Raw genomic sequence first — 13,459 nt, 5'->3', positions numbered from 1 at the left:
AAGTGTAAGTGGTAAGAATGGTAGGGGTAGACCAAAGTACAAATATGATAAGCAGATTGGAGCACATATATGATGTAGTAGTTATGTAGAAATGAAAAGATTAGCACAGCATAGGATGGCATGGAGGATGTATCAAACCAGTCTATGGACTGATGACTCAAACAACAACAACATCTAACAAAATCTCCACACGATAATCATCATCACTATCCGTATCATCTAAAATGAGTCTTTCATTTTCATTATCATCAACATAAAGACACACCATGTTGCTACATTGATAAAACAGCATCTGCCTTACAAATGAAACTGGTGATTCATAGATACTTTCAAAAGAAAGATAAAACTTCCAACTAGCAGCTAAACATATTACTCCTGCCATGTGTCAAGATTCTTATAAACTATGACGATTTTCCCAACCATGTCAGGCAGATGATAGCTATTGACAAAACAATCGTACAATCTGTCAGACGAATGGCAACCAAGCACTCGTGGTGTTAACAACATGAGGAGCATGTAGTAGGAAGGTGACTACTAAGAGTCCCTCGGCTCTCACCGCCACACCAGTCGCTAGCAGCCACGGAAGCTAGCCCGTCCAGCGAAGACTCAAGACAAGATGGCCACCAAGAACGGGAGCTCACCAGCTCTCACGGCCACCTCTATGCCGGCCCGTCAAGCCATCGGACCAATAGAAAGCCACCAACCGGCCAAACGACCAATCACTAGCCGCAGCCTGCCAGCTATAAGACACGTCGTCGTGGGGCCTAAACCAAGACTCTACACTGCGGGAACAGGCTTGGCGGGGTGTGCCAGGCTCAGCGTCGACAACTACAACTGGCCTGCACTAAACATCATCATTCCAGACCCAAGCATACTGGAATAGCAATTTGTCAGGGTGGTCCGGTGACTTATGTTCGTGGCTTGTCAGTGGCATTAACCACTCAAAAACACTAGCCCTGTCTCGATGCAGGCAATGGGTTGCCACTTGGTCGGTCCGCCAAGTGCGTTTGACCACTCAGGCGTTTCTGGTGTTTCGAGCGCACCCCTCCTGTCCCATTCCAGGCCACATGGGGAAATGCCCAGTACCCATGGAACCTCATCCCAGGTCCTCACTACTGCAGTTTGGCCTGCAAGGTGGATCCTCCCTCCCTAGGTCAAAATGTATAGTGCCAATAACGGTCGGCACATAGGAGCTAATAATGCTCTCATGCAACAACAACGGCAGGGCCCATTGATGCTGATACCGCTACATACTCTGCAGTTAAGCAACACTGGTCATGGTCAGTACCTAGTTGGGTGACCAGCCAGGTCTACCTCCTGCCACTGAAACTAATCTTACTAAAAACGAACACACAGTCACGTTGCAACACACAAGTTCAATCAGACCAAATTAAATTAAATCATTAACCGACTTTTTCTACTAATGCCATATTGTAATTAACAATTATTATTAATATTTTCACTATATCTATTTCCCAAACAGCCCAGGTGAGGATCGCTAAAGCGAAACTGGTACTGGGGTTTAATAAAACTGCTCAATCTGGTCAGACAAATGGTCTGCAGTTCACATATGAGGGCCATTTAATACAAACACATACTGTTGACTAGTAACTTCCACTAAATGTAGTGGACAGCATAATGATAACAATTTGAGAGAATCTGTGATGATCATCCTACAATTCAGGTACCTGTTCCAATGCTGAATAAGTTTCACTATAGCCTCCATGAATAAGGACGCTGGTTACAACACTCTTTGACAGCATCAGGAAGTGCTTGCTATTTCCTCCCCTTAGTAGACGTCTGTCTCTGACTGAGCTGTTATTACATACAGTGCTGTCACCTGTTGGCTGTCCAATAAGTTATTTGCATTGTTCACAGGCCTGTCTTATGTTTTCAATGATCAAACCTTATATTTTCTATGAGCAGTTAAGATTTTAATCCAACAAAAGCCATTACTGGTTCTGTATTTTTAGTCACAGTTTTGGAAAAAAGCAAATATACTGAAAAGTGATAAAGTTATTCTGGGCTACAATAACATCACTGCACACTATTCATTTAACAATCAATTATCTTACATATTTTCACATAATAATATTTTAAAATACAAATACAGTCCTTCCAGACAAATATCAGTAAAAGTTTATGGATATCAACTAACAAAAAACACAAGTGTTTCCTACTTTATATTACTCAAGGATGGAGGATACCTATAAAGAAATGTTTTAGTCAAAGCATCTAAAGACGTGCAGTGTAATATAAACAATGTTCAAAAATATGTATATTCCCAAATCTTCTGTGATGTTATGTATTCTGGCCATTTCCCGATAGGACAAATATTAGAATCTTCCAGCGTAATCTCTGTCAGACTCAGGACACTCTGATTTTATCCAAACACGATGACTACCATCTTCGAGATGGTCAAACAGATGAGACTGTTCCTGAAACAAGATTAGAAATTAGAAAGTGTAAGACATAAACAAGACCTAAGGTGGTTTGGAGAAGAGATTCAATTCAAAACTGGGAAAGAACCTACAGCCCAATTTAGGCCACTTTTCTGGATATCAAATCCAGAACAACATTTCAAAAACCTTAGTGCCAGCCTCTGACCCTTTACTTATGCTAAAATTGCCAAAGGAAACCAGCAGAAGTGAAGAAGAGCAAGTATAACTTTGTTTATTTTTAAGCTACTTCGTTCAAAATTTTATTGAACTGTCAGTAAATATACATTCATTTTATGTAACAAATAAAAAAAAAAAACATTTCAAGGCAGCAAATCTAAGGTGTACAAAAGACAACACACACAAAAATCAAATTCATCATCAAGCAAAATTTATATAACTTACAAGCTTTTCAGTCTGTCGTTCATGAATAGAACACTATAGAATAACTGAAAAAAATGAACAATTAACTTATAATAAAATCACTATCTCTGTGTCAGGATCAATAAATCTCTACCTGTAAACATTAAATATGTGCAATGAACTCCACGGTGGTTAAATGCACATTTTAGAATTAACTATTGTGATAACAGATGAGACGTCTGGATGCCAAGTCCATTAACCTTTCCGCTGCTGAATTCTCGGACAAGCTGGAACAACCCCAGTGCTGGATTACAGTATTTCAGCCAAACACCTCATCAAATATTATCGCCAATTTGAACATAAAATACAAGCATTAACTACAGAATAATATCTTGGGACAATATTTTAACTCATCAATTTGTTCCTACAGTGTTAGAGACAGTTCATGTTTGGGATCCAGGGTTGGATTCCACATGAGGTGGCAAAAATTTCGTCCATCTTCGAAATTTTAATTTGCATTATGGGCTATGCCTGCTATAGTTACGCACAATACCAAACCCTACACACGATTAACAGCAGAAAGATTAAATTAAACACGCAATATTGATCAAAGTAGAGCGGAATTTGCTTCATCCGCTACCCTCTCCGACATTTCACAAATACCTCGAAATAATCCATTTCAGAGCTTTCAGGGGTAAAATTATTATTTGGAGACAGCTAGGTTTGACGCTTAAAATGCATGCGCCTTCGGCGTAAACTCGTCGGCCGACCATGTGGACAGTCCTAGGTCAATGTCATTTCTTCCTCTCCCTGGCAGCAAATCATCCCTCTATCAACATAATTATCACACCCTTTCACTTCACTAATATCTTCAGTTTCAATGCTGTCACTGTTGAAATCCACATCAGAATCAACCTCCTCTAAAAGTGTGAGACGTCGCCATAAGACCTATCTGTGTCGGTGCGACGTAAAGCCCCTAGCAAAAAAAAAAAAGTGTAAGATTTCTTCCGGACACATCTTAATTTTGTAGTACTATCTGCGCACTTTTTAGTGATAGATTTACACCCTAGTGCTGAAGTGATCGACTTCGGTTATCTTCGAGATTCGTATTGGCAACCTTTGAAACACAAACTAAGAATCGCTTATCATCGCTGTGCGACGTCTGGCGTACACTTTACGTACTAGTACTGTTCTTGTTTACACAGCAAAGCCAAACTATAGAATTCATGCTAGGAACACGTTTCGCAACGGGAAATGTTATATACACTGACTGACAGAGCAAATGCAACACCAAGAAGGAGTGGTCAGAACTTTATGCCAATTGCAGGGTAGACTGACGTCACTGAGGTATGCTCATGATGTGAAATGCGCCGCTGTGCTGCGCACGTAGCGAACGATAAATGGGACACGGCGTTGGCGAATGGCCCACTTCGTACCGTGATTTCTCAGCCGACAGTCATTGTAGAACGTGTTGTCGTGTGCCACAGGACACGTGTATAGCTAAGAATGCCAGGCCGCCGTCAACGGAGGCATTTCCAGCAGACAGACGACTTTACGAGGGGTATGGTGATCGGGCTGAGAAGGGCAGGTTGGTCGCTTCGTCAAATCGCAGCCGATACCCATAGGGATGTGTCCACGGTGCAGCGCCTGTGGCGAAGATGGTTGGCGCAGGGACATGTGGCACGTGCGAGGGGTCCAGGCGCAGCCCGAGTGACGTCAGCACGCGAGGATCGGCGCATCCGCCGCCAAGCGGTGGCAACCCCGCACGCCACGTCAACCGCCATTCTTCAGCATGTGCAAGACACCCTAGCTGTTCCAATATCGACCAGAACAATTTCCCGTCGATTGGTTGAAGGAGGCCTGCACTCACGGCGTCCGCTCAGAAGACTACCATTGACTCCACAGCATAGACGTGCACGCCTGGCATGGTGCCGGGCTAGAGCGACTTGGATGAGGGAATGGCGGAACGTCGTGTTCTCCGATGAGTCACGCTTCTGTTCTGTCAGTGATAGTCACCGCAGACGAGTGTGGCGTCGGCGTGGAGAAAGGTCAAATCCGGCAGTAACTGTGGAGCGCCCTACCGCTAGACAACGCGGCATCATGGTTTGGGGCGCTATTGCTTATGATTCCACGTCACCTCTAGTGCGTATTCAAGGCACGTTAAATGCCCACCGCTACGTGCAGCATGTGCTGCGGCCGGTGGCACTCCCGTACCTTCAGGGGCTGCCCAATGCTCTGTTTCAGCAGGATAATGCCCGCCCACACACTGCTCGCATCTCCCAACAGGCTCTACGAGGTGTACAGGTGCTTCCGTGGCCAGCGTACTCTCCGGATCTCTCACCAATCGAACACGTGTGGGATCTCATTGGACGCCGTTTGCAAACTCTGCCCCAGCCTCGTACGGACGACCAACTGTGGCAAATGGTTGACAGAGAATGGAGAACCATCCCTCAGGACACCATCCGCACTCTTATTGACTCTGTACCTCGACGTGTTTCTGCGTGTATCGCGGTGGTCCTACATCCTACTGAGTCGGTGCCGTGCGCATTGTGTAACCTGCATATCGGTTTGAAATAAACATCAATTATTCGTCCGTGCCGTCTCTGTTTTTCCCCAACTTTCATCCCTTTCGAACCACTCCTTCTTGGTGTTGCATTTGCTCTGTCAGTCAGTGTAGTATTATATATTGTGTGTGTGACACAGTTGTTTGTTTAAAATAATAAAGGTTTATAAAATTCATATCGATCGATCATATTATCGATTCAATTCAGATTTCATTTCCATTCAGTTGGCAGTATTAACGGAACCCTTCTTACTTCTCCAACGAGTACAAAAATCTATCACTAAAAAGTGCGCATACTATATGTGGCAGCTATCATTCTAACACAATGTTTATAACTTTGACAAAAAAGTGTGCCGTGGAAAGCTCAGTGCATGTCTTGATGCTAGTCATACAAGAGAGTCATTTTAATAATAGGATGATTTCTTAATATTAGTAGTTTGTGGCTGAACATTAAACTGTGAAATTGTATCATAAGTACATATTTGTGAATCTGTATTATGTAATAATATACACTATATATATAATATACTGAAAATACACTTAAATTACCAAACACATTTTTTTCTTTGTCTTAAATTAGATCAAATTGTTCCTTTGATGAAAGTTTTATTGTGTGGTATTGAATCAATATCTAAAAAAAACTATTACCGCACCTAAGTTGGTAGTCTGACAACCTTTACCACTCTGTCGAAATTAGCCCCCCCCCCCCCACGCTATAAAGCACAAACCCGGGTACGTTTTGTTGTTTGTAAATTTCGCCCTCCTCCCCCAACACACACATCCGATACCCAATCGCCACTACTGTATAAATGTCTAGAGTTATGTCCCAGTATGGACCAGAGTAATAAGAATTTCAGAATCTACGTCAGCCATTTCACAAAACCAACGATAAATCCTACAAAGCAATGCACTGAACATTTTAACAACTAAGTAAAACAATAAAACACTACGATGCCAATACGTATAAGTTGTGTCTAGATACCCTCGCGTTATCTCCTCCACAGCTGCTCGAGAGCTGCTGTACGATTAAAAAACCGTACAGTGTGAAAGCACGCATTTAGCTGCGTGCGCCACTGAGTCAACGGCAGCCGTCCATTCCAGTGGCAAGACACGGCTGCTATGCCGTGCAATGTGAAAGGTCTAATGCTCTTCTTCACGCCACTAATGGAATGTCGCCGTACGGTTTTTTTGCCGTACGGTCGAAACAGTGTAGTGTGAAAGGAGCCTTACTTAGTTTAAAGTGTGGCAAATAGATGGCTGAAGCATATGGCACAAAGTTATAAGCCAGATTGAGTACATTTGACCATAGCAATGGCGACGCAAAGTCCAGCTCGAGTATACTCGATCGCAGCACTGGCGGACCATTTCCGGCAGCTCGAGTATACTCAATCGCAGCAGTGAAAATATTAACCCCACAGGAGGAAAAAGTACTTGTGCTTTCAAATGTGTATCAGACACGTTTGTTACACTAATATCATGTGAAGAATTTGTAAATCTCACAAACAGAAATAAAATTAATTTAGGACTTGGTGAAGTTTGGTTGTATTTATTTATTTATTTATTTATTTATTTATTTATTTATTTATTTATTTATTTATTTATTTATTTATTTATTTATTTATTTATTTATTTATTTAAAAACTCTCTCCCATTGGAGATAGTCCCATCACACCTAGCATACTCTCAACATATACATGTTTTTACAATGTAAAGATTTTCATTTATGTAGGTGATGAACTAAAATTTTGCATGATTTCTTCACCATCACTGTGACAATTCTGTCTCATAAAGATTGAGGTAGTCTGAATTTCTTCCAAAACGATTCAAAGAATTTCACCGTGAGACCCTATTAGAAGTCCTGTTACTTCTAGATTTTTCAATTGTCAATTCAAAATCCTCTGAACTATATGAAGGATACACTTATCTTGTTTAATCAAGTATTTCATGTTAACAATAAATTTTTGCAATAGTGCAATGTTTTATTACTACTGAAAATCAAGGACATTTAGGTACATCAATTATAGTTCACTATGAAAGAGTTTTTGCCAGTTTTCTTTCTGGTTCATGAATCAATTATGGTTTTTAAATACTTAGGTCAGGCACCCCCATTCTCATTGGCATTTTTTATTTTAAGGAGATTTTCACTGGAAGTATCAATGAGCTACCTGTAGAATTCAAGGTTGTCCATTTACTGCCATTCAGTTCCGAAGTCTTCGTCTACGTCTGCTAGGTTTCTTTTCATCTTCACACTGGTCAGAAGCACATTTAGGTTAGTGTTCACTAATCTCTTTTCATTCTTCAGAACACTTCTAGTGATACAGAAGTCAGTGGCCTGGAATGCATGACTTTATATTTTTAACACGATCGTCCACATCATGAATATTTAGTCCATATTAAAAATGTATCCTTTTTTTCTAGAGGTTTAATATCGTACAAAGAAATCAAAGGTATTTCAGCAAAGGAAGGAGGGGAAAAGATTGGGAAGGTAGCTTTTTTTTCTAGCTGTTTTACGTCGCACCGATACAGATAAGTCTTATGGCAACGATGGGACAGGGAAGGGCTAGGAGTGGGAAGGAATCGGCCGTGGCCTTAATTAAGGTACAGCCCCAGCAATTGCCTGGTGTGAAAATGGGGAAACCACGGAAAACTATTTTCAGGGCTGCCGACAGTGGGGTTCGAACCTACTATCTCCCGAATACTTGATACTGGCCGCACTTAAGCGATTGCAGCTATCGAGCTCGGTAGAAGGTAGCTTAGCCGTGACCCTAGTTAGGGTACTGTCCCAGCATTTGCCTTGTGTGAAGATGGGAAACCAATGAAAACCATCTTGAAGGATGATGACAGTGGGATTTGAGCCCACCATCTCCCAAATGTAAGCTCACAGCTGTGCAACTTTAATCACTTGGCCAAGTTGCTTGGTTTGCTCAGTTCTGTTGTGTCTGAAGAACTGATACTGTAAATGTTGTAAAGGCACCAAACTATGCTCTATCAGATGCATGAAGAGCTACAATTGTCTGCTACAGAAGTGGTGGTTTCTCCTTCCCATAGGCCAGAATACTCGGCTGTATTTGCTTTTAAGTGTAAATTTTAACATACAGTTTTAACACAAAAAGGAGGGTTTTCCAAAATGACAGTAAACCAGCTGCTGCCTCCTGGTGCGAAAATCTTTCCATGAGGCTATCTTTATAGGAACAGACCACCAGACTCTGAGAAAGCACATCAAGACAGCAAAAACTTGAAATGATGCGAAGCCCGCTTAAGGGGGAAAGACTGAGGATGAGTTGAAACAAAACCAAACAGCCATCCATTGTGCACAATATGACACAAACAGCTAAAAGAAGTCAAAAACTGCCTTGGCAACTTTTGTACCAGGCAGGTGGCTGCGCGGTTTGAGTTGTGTAGCTATCAAATTGCATTCCATAGATAGTGGATTCGAAGTCCACTGTCGGCAGCCCTGAAGATAGGCTTTTCGTGGTTTCCCATTTTCACACCAGGCAAATGCAGGGTTTGTACCTTAATTAATGCCACGGTCGCTTCCTTCCCACTCCTAATCTCTTCCCATTAAAGCAGATTATAAAAACAATTGAACGCCTCACTTAATTTCTCTAAAATTAAAGATATTTGGTCAGCTTACAGTACAAAAAGGGTTACGCTGTAAGTATGTCAACACTACTGCTCCAGTATGATTACTGTCTGGTGACAAAGCATAATGGTCCGCTTAGAACAGCGACATCCAAAACACTTCGTGATGTTTAAATCAACAGAGGTGTACACTTGTGGACACACCAATGACATGAAAGATATAGATTGCTAAACATACTTGTGACAGCGCCCCTAACTGAAGCTCAGTGAACTACGGCCGCCATGACAGTTGCAGGCAAGAGAACTTGACACTTCAATATTGGCCTAGCCGTATTATCAGTTCATGAAGAGATGTGGTCATTTATGTTGCAAAAAATTAAGTCTTATTTAAAAGTACAAAGTTTAGACGTTTTGAAAACCGTGTTAACATTAATAATCATAGAACTTTTAATGAAATAAGCCCACCAAATCTGGCGGCAGTTTAGTTGGAAAGAAGATGTACAGTATTAATTTGTAGTAAAACGAATTTTTCTTTATCAAGATGCCCGTCTCATGCGCATCATTTAACTGCACCAATCGCCATCAGAAAGGGATTAACGTTACATTTCACAAATACGCCAATTATTTGCGAGTTATTTTAGTATAGGCCTAAACCTAATTTCATATCGCATACTGTAGGCCGTTCTAATTATGACATTATTTTTCTTCAAGGTTTCCTCTGAACTACCCCGGTGGGTGGTGGCGGTAGAATAACACGCACGGTATCCCCTCACTGTCGTAAGAGGGGACTGAAAGCCCCAAGGGCTCTTAATTGGGAGCGTAGATTGGCGAACACGGGACCCTTATCTGAGTTCTGGTAATGCTTCCGACCTCCCTTGGTCATTTCTTGTTATTTTTTGACCTCGACCTAGAGCGTTTTTCAATTTCACGTCTTTCGTGGCCCTTGTCTCTTTTTTTTTTCTACAAGTTGCTTTACGTCGCACCGACACAGATCGGTCTTATGGCGACGAAGGAACAGGAACGGGCTAAGGTTGGGAAGGAAGCGGCCGTGGCCTTAATTTAGGTCAGAAAATGGGAAAGCACGGAAAAACATTCTCAGGGCTGTTGACAGTGGGGTTCAAACCCACTATCTCCCGAATACTGGATACTGGCCGCACTTAAATGACTGCAGCTGTTTGTCTTTCTTTGACCGATACCTTCATTTTTCGAAGTGTCGGATTCCTTACATGTTTCTCTCTGATTGGTGTCATATAGAGGATGGTTTGCCAAGTTATTCTTCCTCTTAAAACAATAATCACCAACACTCCCCTTTTCTGGGACTACAACGGAGAAAGAAAATTTTAATATTGCATCATTAACCTTATAAATGCACTTCTAATTTAATTGTTATTTAGGCACCCTACTTCCTTTGATCATTTAACATTATTTCATTAAATATTATTGTTCAACTGAAATCAGGAGTCACCTTTCAACCAACACAGTCTATTGCCACATAACCACGAACGAATTATTCACATTGGTTAACATTCTCATCACACAACTTCTACTATATATTTAATACACGTATTTAAAAAAGTTTTTATCATGATTAAGGCCGGTTTTATTGCATGAAACCTAAGGAATAACGAATTTAATGTGTACTTCTGTACCAGTACAGGCACCTCTGTCGTGACACATGCCAGTTGTTTTGCCTTAAAGTGTCATGGCTGCCAGTAGTTCAAGTAGATTCAAAGATAGTCGGCAGGTAGCATTCTGCATCTTTCATATCGTTGGGACACACTGTAAAACAGAGTCGGCATTGTAGGGGAAAATGAGATCGCTACTGAAGGTGTCGGTGCCACCGAGATAAACTGTTATATAACAAAGTGAAGTAAACCAATGAATTCATATAATCGATACAGTATATTTTTTGCCTTAGGCAAATTTACATTTCAATAGTACATGTTTCGTTTAGTATCTAAACATCACCAGCTGCAGCATGTTTAGGTGGTATATTTAAAAGGTATTGAAACATATTCTTCTCATATTAGTCTTAAAACATTCACAACACCATAAAAACTTTGATTTCGTTAAGCCTTGAAGGAGATGACAGGGGAAGGGTGGAAGTAAATGAAATTACCCATATCTAGTCTTTCCCCCCTCTTATTTAATGTATACAGTGAGTATATTATGAGGGAGATCCTCGAGGACTGGAGTGACGGCATCACAGTTGGTGGCAGGAAAATTAACAACCTCAGATATGCAGATGACACCGTGATTATTGCAACAGATGATCATGAATTAGAAACCATCATGCGGAGGCTAGACGAGCGAAGCAGAGAATATGGTCTTGAAATCAACAATAAAAAGACCAAAGTGATGATTGTAGACCGTTTTAATAACAACAGACCTGCCATCACAAGAATTGCGGATTATGAGGTTGTCAGTCGCTTCGAGTATCTAGGATCTATTGTCACAAATACTGGAGACTGTGAACCTGAGATTCGCAAGCGCATTGCAATTGCGAGAAATTCAACAGCAAAACTTACTCGCATCTGGAAGGACACCTCCATCACTTCCAAGACAAAGCTCACCCTCATGCGAACTCTGATCTGCCCTATCGCGACCTATGCAGCAGAAACTTGGACGATGAAGACGGCGGATCGCCGCAGGATTGATGCTCTAGAAATGTGGTGCTATAGGAGATTACTGCGAATACCATGGACAGCACATCGTACTAATGAATCGATCCTGCAACAGCTCGGCATCAGAACAAGACTGTCGACCCTTATCAACCAAAAACAACTCGGATATTTTGGTCATATTGCCAGAAGGCAGGAGGCAATGGAAATACTTATCATAGAGGGAAAAGTCGAAGGCCGAAGACCTAGAGGACGTGCGCCGTTACGATGGATGGACCAGATCAAGAACTTAACCAGGATGAGCTTACAGCAAGCAAGTCACCATGCCCAAAGCAGAGACTCCTGGAGGAAGATCACCAAAAGGATTGTCGCGTGATGCCACTACACCCTTACGAAGGGTTGGACTAAGAGAGAGAGAGAGTCTCAGATTAAAAACTTATTGCCTAAAACAATTGTGATAACATATCCAAATATTTTTTGTAAATATAGTCCTCGTGTTAACATGCGATCTCCGATAGACTGAGAAAAAAGCAAATATTTATTATTCCTGTCTTCTTATAATATTATGTCTTGTTTAAGAGAATCTGAGTAATGTACATATGAAGGAAACTGGTTATGTTTGCCTCGTAATTGACTGTGCTTTTGAGGAGGATCTGTAACCGGAAAAAGGAGAATGGGAATGTTGCTTCAGCTTTCGGGCTGTGTAAGTTGGAACATGTTCGCTAGTATCTGTCTTTTTTTTTTTTTTTTTTTTTTTTTTTTGCATTTCATCTGCTTTGCGTACACTTTCTTTTCTCTTCCTCTTACAAGTCCATATAGCATTCTTTTATCCCTAAAAACATCCTCTTCTGACTTTGGTGTAAATCCTTCCCAGCTTTTCTTCACATACTACTTTCTTGCACCTCCTTTTCACTGCCTAATTCTTCTTCCATAAGCCAGATGAGAAAAATGGATGATGAAGATGATGTTTGAGAAGAAAACTGCACAAAATAATCGCAAAATATATTTTGAATGACCCGCCAGCAGTGTGACATTTTAATTAATGGTAAAACCTATCTTATGCACCACCTATGTATTGGCCTTGGCTATTTCTCCTCCTCTCCTACATTTCTCAATGCCCTTCCAGCTTCCAAGCTCTACGTCCTACGCAGCTGCAATTAGTGTGCAATAGGAAGCATCCAGCAAAGAAACAGAAACGAAAAAGATAAAGAGAACAGATTTGTAGCTTCCTTCAAGTTGAATGTGTTAGAATATGCTGCATAGAATGTAATGAAAGCAAAGAGTCGTAAATACAAAATGCAGCCGTGTACAATTTGTAACTGGTGTAACCAGAGAGACACAGTGAGTCGTAAAGCCCTGTACGATTTGATGTTGGCATAACAAGAGAGACGAATTATTACAAGCAAAGAAAACATCTATATCTTTTCTTGTTATGAAGAAAGGAAAATATGAAAATGTGGACATAGCAGTTCTAGATTAGGTCAGATCAGCAATGGACAACGACTATTCTGTAAATCACAAAATGTTGCATGTGAAATTGCACGAAGTCTTGGTATTGCAAGGAAGGATTATAAAGGAAGCAGAAATTGGTCAAGACACTTTATGCGCTGGAATGGACTATGTTTGCAGAGGACATAACTGTGCCAGCAGCTTCCATCAGATTATAGCAACAAAATGATAAAAGTTCACAGCTTTGTCACAAGACTTCAGAAAGAGCACCAGTTTCTACTGTCTCAAAATGGTAATGCTGATCACATGCCACTCTTCTTCAGTATGCTAACAAATACCACAATCATTACAAGGAGGTGCATTCTAGTTAAAACTACTGGAAATGAAAAATTACGATGCACTGTGATGTTAGCAGTGACCGCTGATAGCAGAAAGCTTCCATC

The 13,459-nt window shown here is 41.1% G+C and overlaps 1 protein-coding gene across 4 annotated transcripts in view; it reads right to left on the bottom strand.

Moving 5' to 3' along the window:
- The window catches only part of LOC136885771 (gastrula zinc finger protein XlCGF57.1-like), a 712,640-nt gene that overhangs the window by 238,933 nt on the left and 460,248 nt on the right, over nt 1-13,459 (bottom strand). For 3 of the 4 annotated variants that reach the window (XR_011018961.1, XR_011018963.1, XR_011018962.1), the window contains one exon: nt 1,573-2,438. The exons of the other annotated variant lie outside the window; for it this stretch is intronic. The gene's annotated coding sequence lies outside the window, so the exon portion shown is untranslated. Of the gene's footprint in view, nt 1-1,572; nt 2,439-13,459 lie in introns of those variants that run through there. 4 annotated transcript variants of the gene reach the window in all.

Source organism: Anabrus simplex, chromosome 14, assembly GCF_040414725.1.
Source record: "Anabrus simplex isolate iqAnaSimp1 chromosome 14, ASM4041472v1, whole genome shotgun sequence".
Taxonomy (NCBI): Eukaryota; Metazoa; Arthropoda; class Insecta; order Orthoptera; family Tettigoniidae; genus Anabrus; species Anabrus simplex.
This window is presented reverse-complemented; position numbering and strand designations above follow the sequence as displayed.